Below are 19389 nucleotides of genomic sequence, written 5' to 3'. Positions count from 1 at the left end.
AAAACCATTTAAAATATCACATGGCGAAAATTGAAATGTATCTATGGTAGACTCCCGCCTTATAAAAGTATATGTAAATAACAGTCGTATAGCTATTGCTCCGAATCCCTCTGCGTCCAATCTGCTGGTTCCGGAGAATTTCATAAAAACTGGTCGAGCGATGGACAAAATTCGTAAGGGAAAATGGAACGGTTGGATAGTCCCACTAGGCGTGCTTTTGCGTTTATTCTCTGTGATTACTGCTCAACCAGGTATGTCATCTCAAGAAAATGCTCATGAGTGCTCTAATTACCTGCAATGTTGGAGTATTTCCGTTCAGTATTTATTTTCTGGTGATATGCAGGATTTCTAAGTATTAGGTGCGGAGGAAAAACGAATTACACGGCAGAAAACAACATAACATGGGTATCTGATGCTGCTTACATAGACGTCGGTGAGGCAGTAGACATAGGGGACGCCAGTGCCTTGGGTTCTTACTTGCATAGTCTACGTTATTTCCCTAAGGCCCTTAACAAGTCTTGCTATAAGTTGCCCATGGCCCCTTATGTGCCTCATCTCGTGAGATTATGGTTTGTCCTTGGAAATTTTAGTAGATACCAACAGGATGCAAGCTTCTCTTTCTCCATTCAGTCACTGGAAATGTTTTCTGCGCAAAACATGGAGATATCGACATATCCAAATCAATCTTATTACGAATATATATTTGTTACCTCTGGCAGAGTGCTGTACGTTTGCTTGTTCAGAACGTGGTCGAATGATGATCCATTTATATCTGCTATCGAATTGAGGAGGCTCCAACATGGCATGTATCACGACGCTAAACCAGGAACACCTTTGTTTTTATACTCAAGATATGATATTGGTGGAAATTCTGTTGTTAGGTCGACCATTTGAACTTCTTCTATTTGCTTACAGAAATCTACCCGAAAGTGAAAATTTGTATTAAATTTCAGTGCTGATTGTAGTAAATTCAAGGCTTCTAGTTCTACCTCCCAAATGAATTATTGATATGTCACCAAAATTTGATGCAGTTGTGATAATTTTTGTTAGTTATTAACATGCATATCTTTGAATGGTTAATTGGGCAGGTATCCTCAAGACAAATTCGACCGTATCTGGATACGGTTAGAATCTGCAAGTATTTCACGGAACGTAAGTGTGAAAGTGTTAAGAGCACAGGCGCACAGCATACCCACACAACTCAGAAACATTGAACACAAGAACATGCTTCGATTGATCAATTAACAGATATATATACAAGTTGGAGAAATTTCTGGAGATGGATTCAGTCAGTGGCTTCCTGGAGAAGCACACAAGAACATGCTTCCATTGATCGATTAACAGATATATATACAAGTTGGAGAAATTTCTGGAGATGGATTCAGTTGGTGGCTTCCTGGAGAAGCTTCCCTATTTTCAACAGTTTCTAGAATCAACATTAAATCGTTGTTGAACATTTGTGGCAGGTAGATGGAATTAATTAGTTTCTTCCAGCACTCCCCCTTAATTCCAACTACATGTAATAAACAAGACACTATACTCTTAATTGTCATGCCTGGTGGTCTAAGTCTAGCTGGCTTACAACATAATTTGGATTTTCTACAATGTACATCTTATTTCTACATGTTTCAAATTTAGCTTTTCCAAGAGGCTTGGTGAATATGTCAGCCACATTTTCATTTGTATTACAATATGATAAGTTAATCTCTTTTGATTGCAATTTTTCTCTTACAAAATGATGTTGTGTCTCAATGTGTTTTGTCCTTGCATGATACATAGGATTGTTTGCTAATTTGATAGTGCTTTGATTGTCACAACTGATTACTGTAGGTGCTTTTTGTGTTTCTCAAACATCTTCAAGTATTCTCCTAAGCCATATTGCTTCACAGGTAGCACTGCATAATGCTTTATATTCAGCTTCAGTGGATGACAATGAAACAGTTGGTTGTTTCTTACTGCTCCATGATATTGGTCCTGAACCAATATTGAACACGTATCCAGTAGTAGATTTCCTATCATCTAGATTACCAGCCCAGTCAGAATCAGAATAACCTGCCAATTCAACATCAAATTCATCAGTATACATAATACCAAAATTAAGTGTTCCTTTCAGATATCGAAGGACATTCTTTGCTGCTTTCCAATGGCTTTCACAAGGCTTAGCCATGAACTGACTAAGTATGCTGATAGAATATGCTATATCTGGCCTGGTAGTGGTGAGATATTTCAGACTTCCTACCAGTTGACGATACATAGTTCCATTCACCTCTTTGGTTCCATCATCACTACACAATTTGACATTATGTTCTAAAGGAGTAGATGTTGCCTTGCATTCAATCATATTGAATCTTTTAAGGATTTCCCTTGTATATTTGCTTTGTGTGATCAGTGTCTTACCAGGCTCCCTCCAAACTTCAAGACCTAAACAATAATGCAATTCACCAAGATCCTTCTTCTCAAATACATGTGACCACTGATTTTTAATTTGTTCAATCAACTTGCATGTATTTCCTGTTATGATTAGATCATCAACATATACAGATATCAAAGCAATATTCTTGTCTTCATCTTCCTTGATGTATAAGTTAGGATCATTCTTGCTTCTCATAAAAGAAAGAATCAATTTTCACATACCATGATCTTGGTGCTTGTTTCAAGCCATATAAAGATTTCTTTAACCTGCAAACCAGATGCTCCTGTCCCTATTTTACAAACCCTTCAGGTTGAACTAAATAAACATCTTCTTTTAACTCACCATTCAAAAATGCAGATTTGACATCTAATTGGTGCATTTTCCAATTATATTTTGTAGCTAATGCAATCATGATTCTAATTGTGTTCAACTTAGCTACAGGCGCAAAAGTATCTTCATAATTAATTCCCTCCTTTTGTGAATATCCTTTGGCAACCAATCTAGCTTTATGTTTATCAATACTTCCATCAGCATTAAATTTAGATTTATAAATCCATTTGCATCCTACGAGAACTTTGTTTTTAGGCAATTCTGTTAATTCCCATGTGTCATTTTTCATTATAGAGTTATATTCTTCATTCATTGCATTTCTCAATTCTTCATATTCTTTAGCTTCATCATAGCTTGAAGGTTCTACAACATTCATAACCTGAGACATTAATGCATAATATTTATTTATAGGTACCTGACTTTGACGTGATGACCTTCTTGGAGTTTTACTGTTTTCATCTTTCTTTTGGCTTTGCAGAGTCTACTCTCCTCTCTTTGGAGTGTCATGACTGCTTGATGCTACTTGTTCTTGATCTTCTACCTGTTCCTGTGCTTGTTCCTGTTCTTGTTCAACTCTATAACCATCAATATCATGCCATACACTAGTATTATTTATTTTATCACCTTCATTTGTATTCTCATGAAACACCACATCCCTACTTGCAAGCAGTCTATGTGTACTGGGATCAAACAACTTGTATGCTTTATGTTTATCACAATAACCAATAAATATGCACTTAATTGATTTTGCATCAAGTTTTCTTCTTTCATCTTTTGGAATATGAGCAAATGCCTTGCAACCAAAAACTCTTAAATGACTCACTTTTGGTTTGTACCCATAAAATGCTTCAAAAGGTGTTTTAAGCTCTAAACTTTTGGTTGGACTCCTATTTTTTAAATAAACAGCAGTATTAATGGCTTCAGCCGAAAAAACATTAGAGATATTTTTACCTTGAAGCATACTACGTGCACATTCAACTAGAGTTCTGTTTTTCCTCTCAGCAACTCCATTTTGCTGAGGTGTATGTGGCACTGTAAATTGTTGTTGAATCCCATTGCTTTTACAATATTGATTAAATTCTCTTGATTTGAATTCTCCCCCTTGATCAGATCTCAAAATTTTGATGTAGTTACCAGTTTGTTTTTCTACCATATTCTTAAATTCTTTAAAATACTCAAAAGCATCACTCTTCTTTCTTATGAAATAAACCCATGTATATCTAGATCTATCATCCACAAAAATAAGAAAATACCATGCTCCACCAATAGATCTAGTTTTCATAGGTCTACATACATCAGTATGAATTAATTCAAGTATTTCCCTTTGCCTTTTTTCTTTATGTATAGGAAATTCCTCCCTATGTTGCTTGCCAAGTACACATGCCTCACATTCAACATGATCATTTTTCAAGATAGGAAGACCTTCAACCATAGTGTTCTTTTGAAGTAGCATTAAATCTTTGTGATTTAGATGTCCATACCTTTGATGTCATAAATCTACTGTTGATATTGCTGTAGATGCCAATGCTTGATGACTTTTCCTGGTCACATCCAGCTTATACAAGCCTCCAACTCTGGTTCCTGTGGCTATCTTGAATGTCTTTCACTACACACTGTGATTTAACAAATTCCACCTTCAAATCTTGGTCAGTAATGGTAGAAACAGAAATTAAATTCTTTTTGATATCAGGGACATACATCACATTATGAATCTGTTTCTCTTGTCCATTAGGCAAATTCACACCTATTACTCCATAACCTTGAACTTTAAGTGATCTGTTATCTCCTAGGCAAACATATGTTCCATCAATATTTTCATGATATTCATCAAACCACTCCTTATTACAAGACATATGGAGTGATGCACCAGAATCAATGAACCAAGCATTCTTATCATCATTTTCCACAGACAATGCAACATCAGAAACAAACAATTTAAGATTTTTAAATCCATCATTGATATCTTTGTCCACAAAATTTCCATTATGCCTTCTGTTTCTCTACTTAGACTCATTATATTTTATTTTATAACAATCTTTAGAATGATGCCCAGATTTGCCACAATAATAACACTCATCATTCTTCTTTGGAAATTTAGACTGTATCATACCTTTTTGCTTTGCTTGAAACTTGCCTCCTTTGTTCTTGTCCCATGGCTTGCCTTTGTATGGATATTTGCCCTTGGCCACCAATGCCAAATCTGAACTGCTAGAACCCAAAAAGTTCTTCATCCTCTCCTCCTCTTGTAGAAGAATTCCTGTCAATTCATCAAATGAAGGGGGTTTCTCTCTAGCTACAAGACTTGAAACAAAAATTTGATAATCTTGCACTAAGCCATTTAATATGATGGTTACTAAATCAGTATTAGACACTTTTTCTCCAATATCTCCTAACTTATCACTTAAATCTTTGACACGAGATATGAAATTGCTTATACTTTCATTTGCTTCCATTTTTAAAGATAAAAGCTTAGTCTTCAAAAACAAGATCCGATTTGTATTTGTTGTTTCATACAAACCTTTCAACGTATCCCATGTTTCTTTTGATGTCTTACAATCTCTGATATGAGGAATAATGTTGTCCTTTACGGACATACGCAGCAACACCTTTGCTTTTGTCTCCCTTCTCTCCCAATCTGGAATAGAACCTGCAACAATGGGTTTGGGCTCATCCCCACACACAATGGACCACAAACTATTTCCTTCTAAAATAGTCATTAACTTAAATTTCCAATTCACATAGTTTTCTCCATCAAGTTTGGTGGATTCATTCATATAATTATCAAGCAAAAAATTTGCCATGATAGAAAAAAAAAACTTCCTCAAGTCACCAAAATGCCACCAAATCTAATTCAAATTTTACTAGATCTCACACATGCACCATAATTTTTTTTTATCTTTCACAGTTTTCAATGTTTCCTTACTCAATAATAAAGTGTCAAGATAAACCAAATTTCTGACCAGAAATACCACTGAACTCTTATTTTGTGGTTTATCACATCCACTATAATGGTACCTCCACACTCCTCTTTAACTACGAACCTCCACACTCCTCTTTAACTACGAACCACATATCTCTATAAAAAACAATCCATTTTTTTTTATTCTTTTCACCTCAAAGGTAGTGTCAAAAAACATTCAACATGCGTTTTTTCTGATAATACATGCAATATAAATACATGACCAGCACAGCATCAAAAAATATCGATTTAATTGCAATGATAATCGAACAACCCCTTTTCCTTCAAACGTAAAAGAGAAACCATACAGAATGAAACATAGAAGAAACAAATGATTAAAACTATGAAATGGCAAGAAAAATCACAGGCAACACCAACCAGATGGATTACTAGATCGAGCAGTAAGTGCGACACTTGTGTTTGCAGTCAAGGTGCATCCTTTGCCGCCACCGCCAGTACAGCCAGGACCTCCCAAGCGCACAACGCACAGCTCACCACACTTCTGCTATGCACACCAGGCTGAAAAGAAAAAACAGATCACCAAAACGTTGCTGCTGGTCTGTTCCAACGCAAGAATAAGTAATACTAAGATCTACTGACCCAGCTCACAGCTACAGCTCACTTTGCAGCAATATCTCACCTCCTTGTACACTCCACCGAGCCTCACACAGCTCTCGACCTCACGGCTCACACCCTCAGCTCTGATACCATGTTAAGAGTAGAGGCGCACAGCATACCAACACAACTCAGAAACATTGAACACAAGAACATGCTTCCATTGATCAATTAACAGATATATATACAAGCTGGAGAAGTTTTTGGAGATGGATTCAGTCGGTGGCTTCCTGGATAAGCTTCCCTGTTTTCAACGGTTTCTAGAATCAGCATTAAATCGCTATTGAACATTTGTGGTAGGTAGTTGGAATTAATTAGTTTCTTCCAACAGAAAGAGCCTATTTCAATAGCCAATACCAAAGACCTGCCTTCAGCTGCTGTGATGCAAACTGCATGGGCTACAACCCCACAAACCGATCCATTCTCTTTGGCTCCAACATTATCATTCACAGAAAATCCATTACTGGTGTTGTATTTTGCAGAGATCGAGACGATGAATGTCTCTGAATCGAGATCATTTAATGTCCGCTTAGATGGTAAAAACGACTCTGAAACCATTACTCTGATGCACAATTATTCTGCGCTAGATGTTACAATCGCACTCGATGCGATCGAAACACAACATACGTTTGAACTGGTTGAGAGCAGTAACTCCACGCTGCCTCTGATAATCAACGCTTATGAGTATTATTCACAAGCTGACAATGACCTGCTAACATATTCGCAAGATGGTAACAACGCTTGCCCTCAGCAAATTTGTTTCAAGTAAATTACTGACATTATAAATCCATGTCTAACGAATTAGTTCTTAAACTGCAATTGACGCTCTTAACGCTATCAAAAGGAGATTTTAGATTTCAGATTGGATTTCTGACCCTTGCTATCAGCGTTCAAAATTGAACACGTCAAAGCCCTTCAAAGGGCCTCTGGCACGTCAGAGAAGTAAGGGGAAATTTCTACACGTCAAAAAAAAATTTAAATATGATTTTTGTCATTTAAAAAAAAATTTGGAATAATATCTTAAATTTTTTTAAGAAGGGCTGTTAAATTTTCAACCCTTTTTTTAAATTTCATTTTTTCTAAAATTAAAATTTTAAGAATGTTGAATTTGGGAATTTCCTTTCATGTTAAAACTTAAATCCCATTTGAGAAACTCCCATTTCAAAAACAACAGTTTCTTTTTGAGTTGTTTTTTCTAATTGTGCATATGATGCAAGTTTTTATTACTTATTATGCCAAAATTACCTTTTCATACCATTACATTTGGCAGTTTCTAAGTTGCTCCCATTTAAAAAACAACAATTTCTTTTTGAGTTGTTTTTTCTAATTGTGCATTTGATCCAAGTTCTTATTAATTATTATTTAACAATTACCCTTTGATACCATTTCATTTGGTAGTTTCAATTGAGAGCCACTAGGTTTGACAACGATTTAAGCTGGAGAGGAGCGCATTCCACAGGCTTCCTAACATACTGGATTTTATTTGTTTGCGGATTCCCAATTCCTGGTATGTTTTCATATTCCCAATTTCTGAATGAGTTACTTGTATCAGTGTTAGTAAATGTGGTAGTGACTTGGAGGCAAGATACTAGTAATCAGAGAACAAATTTATCTTTGTTCATAATAATTATAGATGCCACCCCAAATCTGGAAAATATGTTGTGGAATGCTTGTAGTTTGCTTACTTTATTTTTCTAGAAAACAACAGGTCATCCACAAACATGAAATGTGAAATACCAGTGGTTCTTATTACCCAGCATCTAGCAATTAGTCCATTTTCTCTAGCCAACTGAATGCCTCTGCTCAGACCATCAATAACTAAAATAAATAGTAATGGAGAAGGGGAACAATCTTGTTTTAGTCCCTTGTATAGTTTGAAGAAATTATTCAGTTTCTGGTTGATGAGTATTGACAGTTTTGTTGAGGAAATGCATGTCATGACATAACAAGATTAGTCCAGATTGGTATAGCAGGAAATTCTCTGTCATTTGTAAATAAACATGTACTCATTTTTAATAAATCAATATCATATTATTTTCCCATCAAATTTCAATATCAATATTCAATAAGATGGTCCATTTCATCATCACCCTTTCGTTTGAACTTAGAATGATCTTTCAATTGCAATACAAAAACAATGTCCCCAGTTACAGTGTTCGGTGCTTCATCAGCTTCACCCTGAAAGACTATCCTCTGTCCATGCAGCAGTGACGGTACCAAGTAATATGGGGATTGGTTTCTTTCAAAAGCATATAATTTTCAGAGAGAATAATGTACATATGACGTCTCAGTCATTTCCCTGCTTATTCAGTCGCAATCTCATTAAAATTGCTGGGTAAAAATAAAGCTGAAGCTTTACAGACTTACCCGACTCTCAGGTAATGGCCTGCTTCAGATTAATTATATGAAATAAGGGTTGGCATCTAAATATCTTTGTGATGAACATGTGTCAGCGAACATGAAAATGAATCGCCCTTCTCCTTTTAACTGTGTCTTCCACTTTCAATTCAATTGATTGATGCCGCCTTCAGATGAAACTTATGTATAAAAGCTGGCATATGAATTCAGAGTTTGTGTGCACTGAATAAGCTATCCTAGTTGCAATTAAGTTTAATTTATTCAGTTTATAATAGAAAAAAAAATTGATGTCTCTTTTAACACTTATAAAATAAAATAAATTTAATGCTTCATGGCATTTTTAGATCCAAAATTAAAATCAATCTAAATTGGTAATATGAATATTTTATCAATACTTTAATTTAATATTTTGATTGAAAACCCTTACCCACACATAAATCTATCAAACTATCCCATGCCAAACACGAAACCGCCTCATCAATTATAAAAATTAGAAATACAGCCCACAGTTTTCCAAATCTGCCTCGCTTATGAATACAACCCACTGTCTTTAATCCCTTGTCTTCTATAAAATACAACACCCTTCTTCGATTCCTCAGAGCTTCTATTGCGTTCGCGTTCTGTTATCATTTTTATACGTCCGAATAACTATCCTAGTTGCAATTAAGCTTAATTTATTCAGTTTATAAGAATTAATAATAATTTCAAATGAGTGGCCATTAATTTTGCTCATACATTTGTTATGACTATGAATGTATGCTCTAAAACAGAATATCCTAAATTCTAATTGGTGAACAAGGACCAAAGCGATACATTGATTGATTTAATAATAGCGCAATATAAGAGATTTAAAGGGACCAAACATTGAAAGATTATCAATTTCATTAACATTGTATCCCAAATGAATTATGTATCCCAAACTCTAATTCATGAAGCTAGACCAAAGTGATACATAGATTGATTTAATAATAGCACAATATAAGATGTTTAAGGGGAATAAAAATTGAAATATTATCAATTTCATTGCCAATAAAGTTAAGGGTAAAGTGATTTACAATCAATTGTCTCTCATAATAACTTATTTTGAACATAAAAGTTTAGTTAATGAAATGAACATAGAAGAATAATGAGTAAAAAGAGAATAATAAGATGTAAGTGGAAAAGATTTAACAACAATTTTTTTTGTTTTTTATTTTTATTTTTCAATATGTCAATCATCTTTTTTACCAAATGTAATATGGATTTGAATTTTATAAATCAAGAAGTAAGAAAATAATTTTTTTATATCTTTTTAAATTAAACAAAGAAATTTAAAATGCTATATTTTAGAGTAGAAACACAAGTTTTTGGTCATGATATACAAAGCAATTTAATTACACTAGAAAAAACTCACACTCATGAGTGAATTGATTATTGTTCATTCACTTTATTTATTTTTACAAAAATATAAACAAGCATTTTGAAGGATAAAAAAATTGGAAGTTATTCAATCAATCAAAGTATTGTTTAAATCCCTATACAATAATGACATTGATCAAAGTATATCTACCTATATTTTAATCCTAGAGACGTCTAATATCACATGTTTGCAATAGTGAAATGAATAATGTTTATTTATTATAGAGAAATCCAACATACAAAAAACAATAGATATAATTCCATATAGGACAATAATAATAAATAAGATAGAATGAGTGATGGCTTTACAATGTCATGTGATAATATGTTTATATGTGTCGGCTAGTCAATATTATGTTTATTATAGCCAATTGACTTGAGATGCAATGGAATGATTTGAAACATATGTACATTGTTCAATGTATTTTTTTTACTGTATAAAAGAAGGATAAATAGATGAAGAAAAATATTCCACTAATAAAGGCATGTAACAACTGAAAGAGAGAGATAGAGGCATTTGTTGTTTTTATTTTCCTAAAGCAAAACACACAATAAGAGTATTTGAAACAGTTGAAATGCGCACTCTTTCATGTTTGTAATTTTATTTCAGATGTAATTAGAACCATAAAATTGAAATGTACACACATGCATGTCTATAATTTTATGTGTGATGTAATTAGAACCATGACATTGAAATGTACAGTTGTTGAGCATTGAAATTTGGAATTCTAGTTGCCCACCTCCACTCTCAACCATGTGTAGTTGTTAACATACATAACAATCATGGAACCATGCATGTTAATATTCATGGCTATCCTAATCATCTGGTGTTAGCAGTGTTGGGAGATAATCGTGTACGATTTTTATTCATTATTTATTATCCAGCCACACCACCTTGTACAGCTGAATTTTCTTGCTAATTTCTACCTTCTAATTCTGGGTGGGTGTAATTCAACTGCTGAGAATCACTTTCTTCATTTGAGACAAAAGGAAGCATCTTAATGCTCTTCTCTAGTTGGAAGTGTTTGTGAACTCTTCTCAAGAAGTATCCATACATGACACATGCTGCATAGACTTGCCCCACTCGAACTGCCAACTGCTTGTATGCTTTGTGCATCCCCTTTTTTGTGATTGTTGTCCTTGTGAATCATGATGCCTTCTACATTACAATTACTAAAAAAATATTTGAGATATTCCTTGTTATAGAAGAAATTTCATTTTGGTGATAGCAATGTGCATAACCTTCCATGAAGATCAATGTTAATTTTAATTTTCAATGATCAACAGACCTATGTGTGTGAGATCTATTTGTTGCTTTTCATTAGTTTTCATATGAATTTTGTTGTATATTGTCTTATTTTCAAATAAAAATATGTTTTTTTATATTAATTTATATTTTTATATTTCTTGTTTTGTTGACTATAGGTATAAAATGCTACCTCTTGGTCGCCCCAAAAAGGATCTGAAACAACTTTCACTTTCTAATGCATTTGGTATCTCTCAATGTTCTAATCAACCACATATTTCTAAAAATGAAGTATATGATCATGTGGATGAGGACCATGAATCAGATAGTGCAGAACTTCTTGAAGAGGAACCAACATCCAAGAGGTACAAAAGAACATTCAAGTCCAAATGGAAGTTGAGATTTCCATGGGCTTATGCTATAAAAGATTTTAATGGTGTTGAAAGGATAAAATGTTCATGGTGTGTAAAATTTAAAAGGGAAACTCCATTTGCTAAAGATGGAAGCACAACCCTTCAAGTTAGTGCTTTAAACATCCATGCAACATCAGATGCTCATAAATTTTCTTTGCAACTTGTAGAGGAAGAGAGTAAACGGAGTACTCTTCCAATTACAAAACATGTAAAACTAATGGTTGATGCTCAAAAAGAGAGAATTATATCAGTTATTGAGAACATATATTTTGTTGCAATACATGATTTACCTTTGGAAGTATATAAGCCAATTTGTGACTTGAATAGGTATAAAAACACTCCTCACATGCCTCTAACAGATGAATACTCAGCATATACAAATACAACATCTGGAAAAGACTTTCTAGAAGCTGCTAAGGAGGTATATTGGAAAAAATTAAAAGATGAGATTTTCCAAAGTCCATATTACTCACTTTTAGTTGATGAAAGCACTGATCGGACTATGGTGCAACATTTGATTATTTATATTACATATTTGACCAATGAAGGAAGAGGTCCATGTGCTACAAAATTCATACAATTGCTACAAATTAGGGATGGAACATCACAGTCTATGTATGATGCTGTGACATCTCTTTTAGCAGACATGAATCTATCCACGACAAAGTTAGTTGGACTTGGATCTGATGGAGCATCATCCATGAGGGGTATTCGTGAAGGTTTATCTACTAAGCTTCGTCGACATGCCCCTCATTTAGTAGATATCCACTGTATAGCTCATCGAGAAGCATTAGCAGCTAATGCTGCTTCATCTTATTTTGAAGAGTTGCAAGCTATTGATAAGTTTGCAAACAAGATCTATTCATGGTTAGGGAAATCTACTAAAAGACATGGAGAATTGAAAGAGCTACTGGAGTCATTTCAAATCACAAAGCTAGAAGTGTTACAAATTCATCATATTATATGGCTTTCTAGAGGAAAAGTCATGGAAAGACTCGTTAAGCTCATGCCTGCTTTGTTAAGGGACTGGGAGTTAGTGGAGAAAAAAATGTATGAGATGGCTACAATATTTCAAGTTCAATTTTGCATCCACTTACTTGCAGATGTGCTTATTGAATTAAATAAGCTGAATCAAAAGTTTCAAGAGGATCATGTTGACATTACATCTATTGGAACAACTTTGGATATCACTATTAGCTTGCTTCATAAACGATTTCTAAAAGGCACATTTGGGGCAGGTGCAATGCATACATCATCCTTCTTAAATAAAACACAACAGGGAACTCTTGAGTTTGCAGATTGCATAGGTATAGTACATGTACATGAATTAAGGTTTGAGAGTTTGCCAAAGTCACAAAGATCAGGGACACTAGATGATTGCATTACGCTGGGAAAGGCTTTTGTAATGAAGGTGATTGACTCTCTAAATGCAAGGTTCACAGATTTACCTATTTTTAATGCAGCTAAGTTTTTTAGTCCTCGTAATTATTATGAGGATATGGATGACAGAGACTCTCAAACAAGAAGATGGTTGACATGTTTATGTGAAAAATTTAGTGCTGGAGGCTTGCTTTTTGTGGACAACATTAAATGTATGGGTGAAATGGATGAATTTATATGTACTATGTAAAAATCTTACCCAAAGAAGCATATGTTTGGAGCATGGGATCTATGTGGAGGTGAAATTGAATGGTTTGAAGGATTTCCATGCTTAATGCAGCTATGGCAAGCAATTCTTGTTATTCCGGCTAGTACAGCAGTTTGTGAAAGAGGTTTTTCAAAATTAAATCAGATAAAAAATGAGGATAGATTAAGGCTTTCTTTAAAAACATTGGATATGTTAATGTTTATCTCTTTCAGTGCACCTCATGCTCTAAATGAGGTAGATTGGAATGCTATTTATGATGAATGGAAAGAGATAAAAACTCGAAAACCTCTTCCACTATAAAAATAGATTGAAAGAACTAGTAAGTTTCAGTGTTTATTACCATCATTGTCTTACTCCATCGAGCACTTGAATGAACCATTTTGGTAAGTGAATTTTTTTAGTTATATACCATTTTCCTTTTGTAAATGAAACCATAACCATATTTTTCAAGTTTGTATGTGAAGTTTTTCTAACACATATTGAATGTAATTATTGCAGGATATTGCACAAGATATGTTAAGCTGGAGGACCACAACTGTCAAAATTTTATAGCTGAAAGAAAAAGCTATCTTAGAACAATTTTGCGGCCAAGTATAGGGACTGTAGTTCCAATAATTTGAGATGTGCAAATATTGGAAGTCTCAGCTTTCCAAAAGAGTTCTAATAGACAATAGAATAGTGATTTGGTCAAATTTGAAGTTTATAAGCTAGAATTACACTGATACTTCCTATATAAGCTAGAATTTATTTTTAATTTTATAAATGAGACCTTCCATATACTTTTAATATAAGTATTTTTGTTTCTTCGTATTTTTATTTTTATTTCAATTTCATTAAGATGTAATTATGTATATATGTTTATTTTTTGTACTCATATGCAGTTTCCCAACTATGATTTTGTCCCTATAGTTGGTTCAATTGTGGCCGAGTTCAAAGCCTGTGCAATATGATCTTATGTGGTTACATTTCTCAATCATACGTGTAAGAGTAATTCATTCACTAATGCAACCTTTGACATAGTAGTATTTTTTTGTTTGTGAAAAAATAAAAAGAAATTTGAAAATAATTTACTATTGTCAATTGAATTGCTTTTTTTTATTATGTTTTTCATTCTAAAAGTGCGACCTAAATATGTGCCCTTCTAAATGAAATTAAGATTTACCCTTCAAATTTGCTCACTGCTTGCTATATGATACCGTGGAATGGAATTGGCTGTGATGAGACTACTTTGCCCAACAGAATTTCTGAAATGTAAGTTTAATTTTTCGATTTGTTTACAGCCTAAATCACATGATAACATGTTACGATAATACTCTTACTCTGGTTGTCAGCGTTTTATCCGGAAGGAAACTTACAGGGACGGTGCCTAACGAAATTGCACAGTTAACCGCATTAGTTAATGTGTAACCAAAATTCGATCCTCCTTCCGTTTTTTATAATGACTTTTTAATTTTGAAAATGTATTTTAAGATAATTGTTTTAAGTTTATGAGGATTAATTCCAGTGAACATTTACAATACATTTAATTTATTTTTATTTAATATGACTGCTCAGTACAAGTGTAAAGAACTGATTGATTGTTAGTCTCCTACATGGAAACATAAAACTCGATTCGGCTTTTTCACGGATCATACTTTGCCTTTGGATATCATATCAAGTGATAATTCTCTTTGCAGTATTTTATACAGTCGTGACTCGTAAGGGTCATGCTTTGCCTTTTTGAATATCGCATGAAAGCAGTAACTATCCGCGCGGCATTTATGTGTTGGCTTTGAAATGAACAGGTCACTGGACAATAACTATTTCAAGGGACCCATGCCAAATTTCACCAATTTAACCAAGTTGGAGCGCCTGTAAGTTTCTTTTGAAAAGAAATTTCATTTTCTGAGTTTCTTAAAGTCGCGATGCATTTTCATAAAACGAAAATTTAATTTAATTTAATTTAATTGAGGAGCGGATATGTTAAACATAACGAACTGAATGGTACTTTTGATTGGATATCTGTTCTGAAAATCCTTAAAACTTTAAGTGTATTCAAGTTATTTTTTCTCAATCATTCAAAATTTGTTGTGTAATTGGAAAATAGATGTATAAAAATATTGTTAAATAGTATGTACTAAGTAGTTATGAACATTTACTTTGTTTTTTATTTAATATAATTTTTAATTTTGTGTGGATATCTATTTTGAAAATCCTTAAAAGTTTAAATGTTTTCAAGTTATTTTTTCTCCAGCATACAAAATTTGTTTTGTAATTTGAAAATAGGATTGAAATATCTAAACATATTGTTAATGGTATGTAATAAGTAGTTGGGAATATATATATTCTATCTTATTATATAAAATCTTATAAAAAAATTAAATTAATATAATTAAATATTATATTAGATATTTAATCATTTTCATAGTATTTATCTATGTATTGATAATTATGTCATCAAATTAATGTGGAATTTTTATAAAATAGCAAACTATTATGACTTTCATGCAGATATTTACAAAACAACAACCTGAGTGGCACTCTTGAATGGTTATCTAAATTTAAAAACCTTAAAGAATTGTAAGTATCTCATTTTTTAATTTATTTATTTTATTGAAAATTTACTTTATTTTTTAAATTTTATTTGAAGTTATATAAAATTTAATTTTGTTTTATGGAATCAAAATTGTATTTTCACAGGAATATTAAAAACAATAATTTCAGCGGTGTAATTCCAGCGAAGCTCTTCTTCGATTGTTCACTGAAGCTCAAGTAATCCTATCAATTTTATATTCATCAACTATTCGTTGAAATTTGAGTAATCATTTTCTATTCTATACTCATACCCAATTTAGGCTTTCGTTTCAAATTATAATTAATCATTATCATCTAAGCGCAAGACGAAAAATATTTTCTTTTGTGTTGTAGTTACTCAGGAAACCCGTACCTTATTCAAACAAGAATAAGTGGAAGGCAATGTCTTCAGCATCATTCAAACGAGAATAAATGGAAGGCTGTCCTTGGAGCTGTGAGCGGAATTCTAACGCTCCTGATGATAGTAAGTGTTATTGTTGTAATAGTCGAGAGAAAAGACGAGGGTGCAGCCACTAAAACAACTGGGGCTAAAAAGGGACCAAAATTTTACTATGCCAAGGTGAATATTAGACATATTAGAATATGATACAGAGTGGGGCTGTACCCTAGAAACGAAATACCATCGTGTAACTGTACTTTACATGAATGATTTGCAGACTCTTCAATCATTATGGTGCCAATTCCAACAAAATCCCGTGCCTTCACTCTAAATGAGATGATAGCAGCCACACGCAGCTTTAGCCGGGAGATCGGACGAGGTGGATTTGGATCGGTGTTTCTCGGCAAATTGCCACAAGGACATGTTGTTGTTTTCACGACAAGGAATTAAGGAGTTCTTGAATGAGGTAATTCTCAGAGATACCTTGTAATACGGACCAATTTGTATTCAATCTAAGAAATTTTCTGCACCCTGAATATTTACATATGTATATATATTTTTCCCGTGATCAGGTGGATCTTCTTTCTAAAATCAACCATAGGAACCTGGTATCTTTGTTGGGTTATTGTAACGAAACCAAAGAAGTGATGTTGATCTACGAATACATGTCAGGGGGGTGCTTGAGAGACCAGCTTCAGGGTAAATATTGCTGGAAAATATGTCTTTTTTTTGGTACTTTAAATATTAGGCCAAGGTAACTAACACGCATTTGGTTCTTGTATTTTTTTCCAGGTCCCATCGCAGAAAATTCCAAACTAAGTTGGAATAGAAGGCTGAAAATAGCTTTAGATGCAGCGCAGGGTAACTAATTCTCTTCATTATTTTGGTGTATGGTACATACGTATGTTCTAAACAATAACACAATAGTAGTAACCATATATCTCATGGGATCGACCTGCGATTTGTATGTGAAGGCCTGGAATACCTGCACGTGGGTTCCTCCCCAAAGATAATTCACAGGGACATCAAGACCGCCAACATACTTTTAGACAGCAATTTGAATGGAAAATTGGCTGATTTCGGTCTTTCAAGGATGGCTATTGATGGGGAGGCTACTCACATTACCACCGCAGTGAAAGGAACGTTTGGATACCTGGATCCAGAGTATGTGTAATTTTTTTTTTAATATTTCATATTAAAAAAATTAATATATTATTGAGATTTGAGTGGGTAGATTTTGAACTATTTTGGAAATCTTATGAACTCAACCTCTCTAGCATAGAGAATATTTTGAAATTTTGAAAACCTTTTTTCAACACCTCTCTAGAATATTCTGATATCTTGATGACCTTTTTTGACCTTAATTGTCAGCTAATTCTTTCTACCGAGTTTTTACAGATATTTCAACACTCAAATGTTGACGGAGAAGAGTGACGTGTATAGTTTTGGAGTAGTTTTGTTAGAGATCATATGCGGGCGAGCACCCATAGATATAAAACTGGCTGAAGAAAAAGTAAACATTGTTCGATGGGTAATGAATCTTATCATCACTCATCCAACTATAAACTTTATCCATAGAATAGTTCGTACGGTATCTTCTGGTGGTTGCTAACAATAAGTATTGGCGTGACATATTTACAGGTGACACCGTATCTAGTAGAGATGGATGAAAATGGTGGCAAAATAATAGAAATCATAGACAAGAGGTTGGGTGGAAGTTACGACATGAAATCCATGACTTGTGTTGCCAAAGTAGCCCTGAGATGTGTTCAAGCTGTGCCGTCTTGTAGGCCGAGTGTGGTTGAGATAGTGGCAGAACTCAAAGAGGCTCTCAGAGATGAGGATAAGGATTCCATTTCCATTGCAGAGGATATTGGCATCCAAAATGAGGATTTTGTGGCAGGTAGCGCAATTTCGAATAAACGCGAAGGTATGGAGTGGAGCGAAAACAGCTCCAACATTCCAAACGTAGGAAGATAAGTGTTCGCAGGTTGTTGCAGATACGGATTGGATGAAATGGCGAACAAAACACTTGAACCACATTTTAACGAGAATGATAACTGGTTATACCATATTTAAACTTCACCTGGTGCTTCCATTCGATGAATATTATGTACTATTATTATAGTACAACGATCGTTTATTTCAAAGAAGCAAGGCAAGTAGTATATTGAATATTTCAGTGCCAGAAATCAGATTATATATTTACATGTCAGGTAGACACTGCTTATTTTCACACGAAAAAGAAAAACTGATGATAATAGATATTGAAACTAATTTATAGTACACTAAATCCACATTTTCCATCTTATCTTATTTATTATTATGTGATTGATAAATGTCTATCGGGGTATATGAAATATATATACAATCACATTTTCCAATGTAATTGATATAAGCGGATAAGATTATATCAACCACATTAATAATTACAGAGGAAAACTACCCATTTAACTATGTTATTAATAAAAAACACTTATCCAAACCATTATAGAACTTTTGCACTGAAACCTAATCCGTAATCTGAAGATCAATCAAATGAGACGCATAATTCTAAAATTATTAATTCATATTTGACCTTAATAAAGTCCCTTTACCTATATAATGCTGGGCCTCCATAGAGAATTTGTCATTTTGAATTCTCTGTAAACAGATGAAAGTTAAATAACAAAGCTTTCTTTTTAAAATTGGTACTTTATCAATTTTATGATAAGTCTACATTTCAAAAATAATAGCCAAGCATAGAATTCAGTTTTATTATTTGTTCATTAACCCATTCCATACTTGAAAGGAAAAATGCTTTTTCTTTTATATAAATATGTCACCAACATCACACGTTCTGTGAGTTTTTTAATAAATAATATTAAAAAAAATATATCTTTATGAAAAATGAATTTTGATATAATTATCTTTGAAACATGTCTCAAAAATATATCTTTTAATTTTTTTTTTTTTATAAATTTTCAAAATTCTTCGTAATCAAATCCAATAGGGTGAATCAACTATATAGATAGATGGTCCTTTTCTTGAAAAGTCATTTTTGCTTTAGCCATCAA

General features: G+C 33.4%; 1 pseudogene across 1 annotated transcript in view; it reads left to right on the top strand.

Moving 5' to 3' along the window:
• The window catches only part of LOC149253420 (putative LRR receptor-like serine/threonine-protein kinase At5g48740), a 54575-nt pseudogene extending 36630 nt beyond the window's left edge, over positions 1 to 17945 (top strand). Inside the window, exons 2-5 of the transcript XR_016265471.1 lie at positions 16906 to 17041; positions 17138 to 17194; positions 17308 to 17497; positions 17732 to 17945. The product of XR_016265471.1 is annotated as a putative LRR receptor-like serine/threonine-protein kinase At5g48740 (transcript). The remainder of the gene's footprint in view (positions 1 to 16905; positions 17042 to 17137; positions 17195 to 17307; positions 17498 to 17731) is intronic.
• Positions 17946 to 19389: the final 1444 nt, after the last annotated feature.

The sequence above is a fragment of the Pinus tabuliformis genome, chromosome 7 (genome assembly GCF_031772625.1).
Source record: "Pinus tabuliformis cultivar Carrire ecotype Pingquan chromosome 7, CPIR1, whole genome shotgun sequence".
Classification (NCBI taxonomy): domain Eukaryota; kingdom Viridiplantae; phylum Streptophyta; class Pinopsida; order Pinales; family Pinaceae; genus Pinus; species Pinus tabuliformis.
This window is presented reverse-complemented; position numbering and strand designations above follow the sequence as displayed.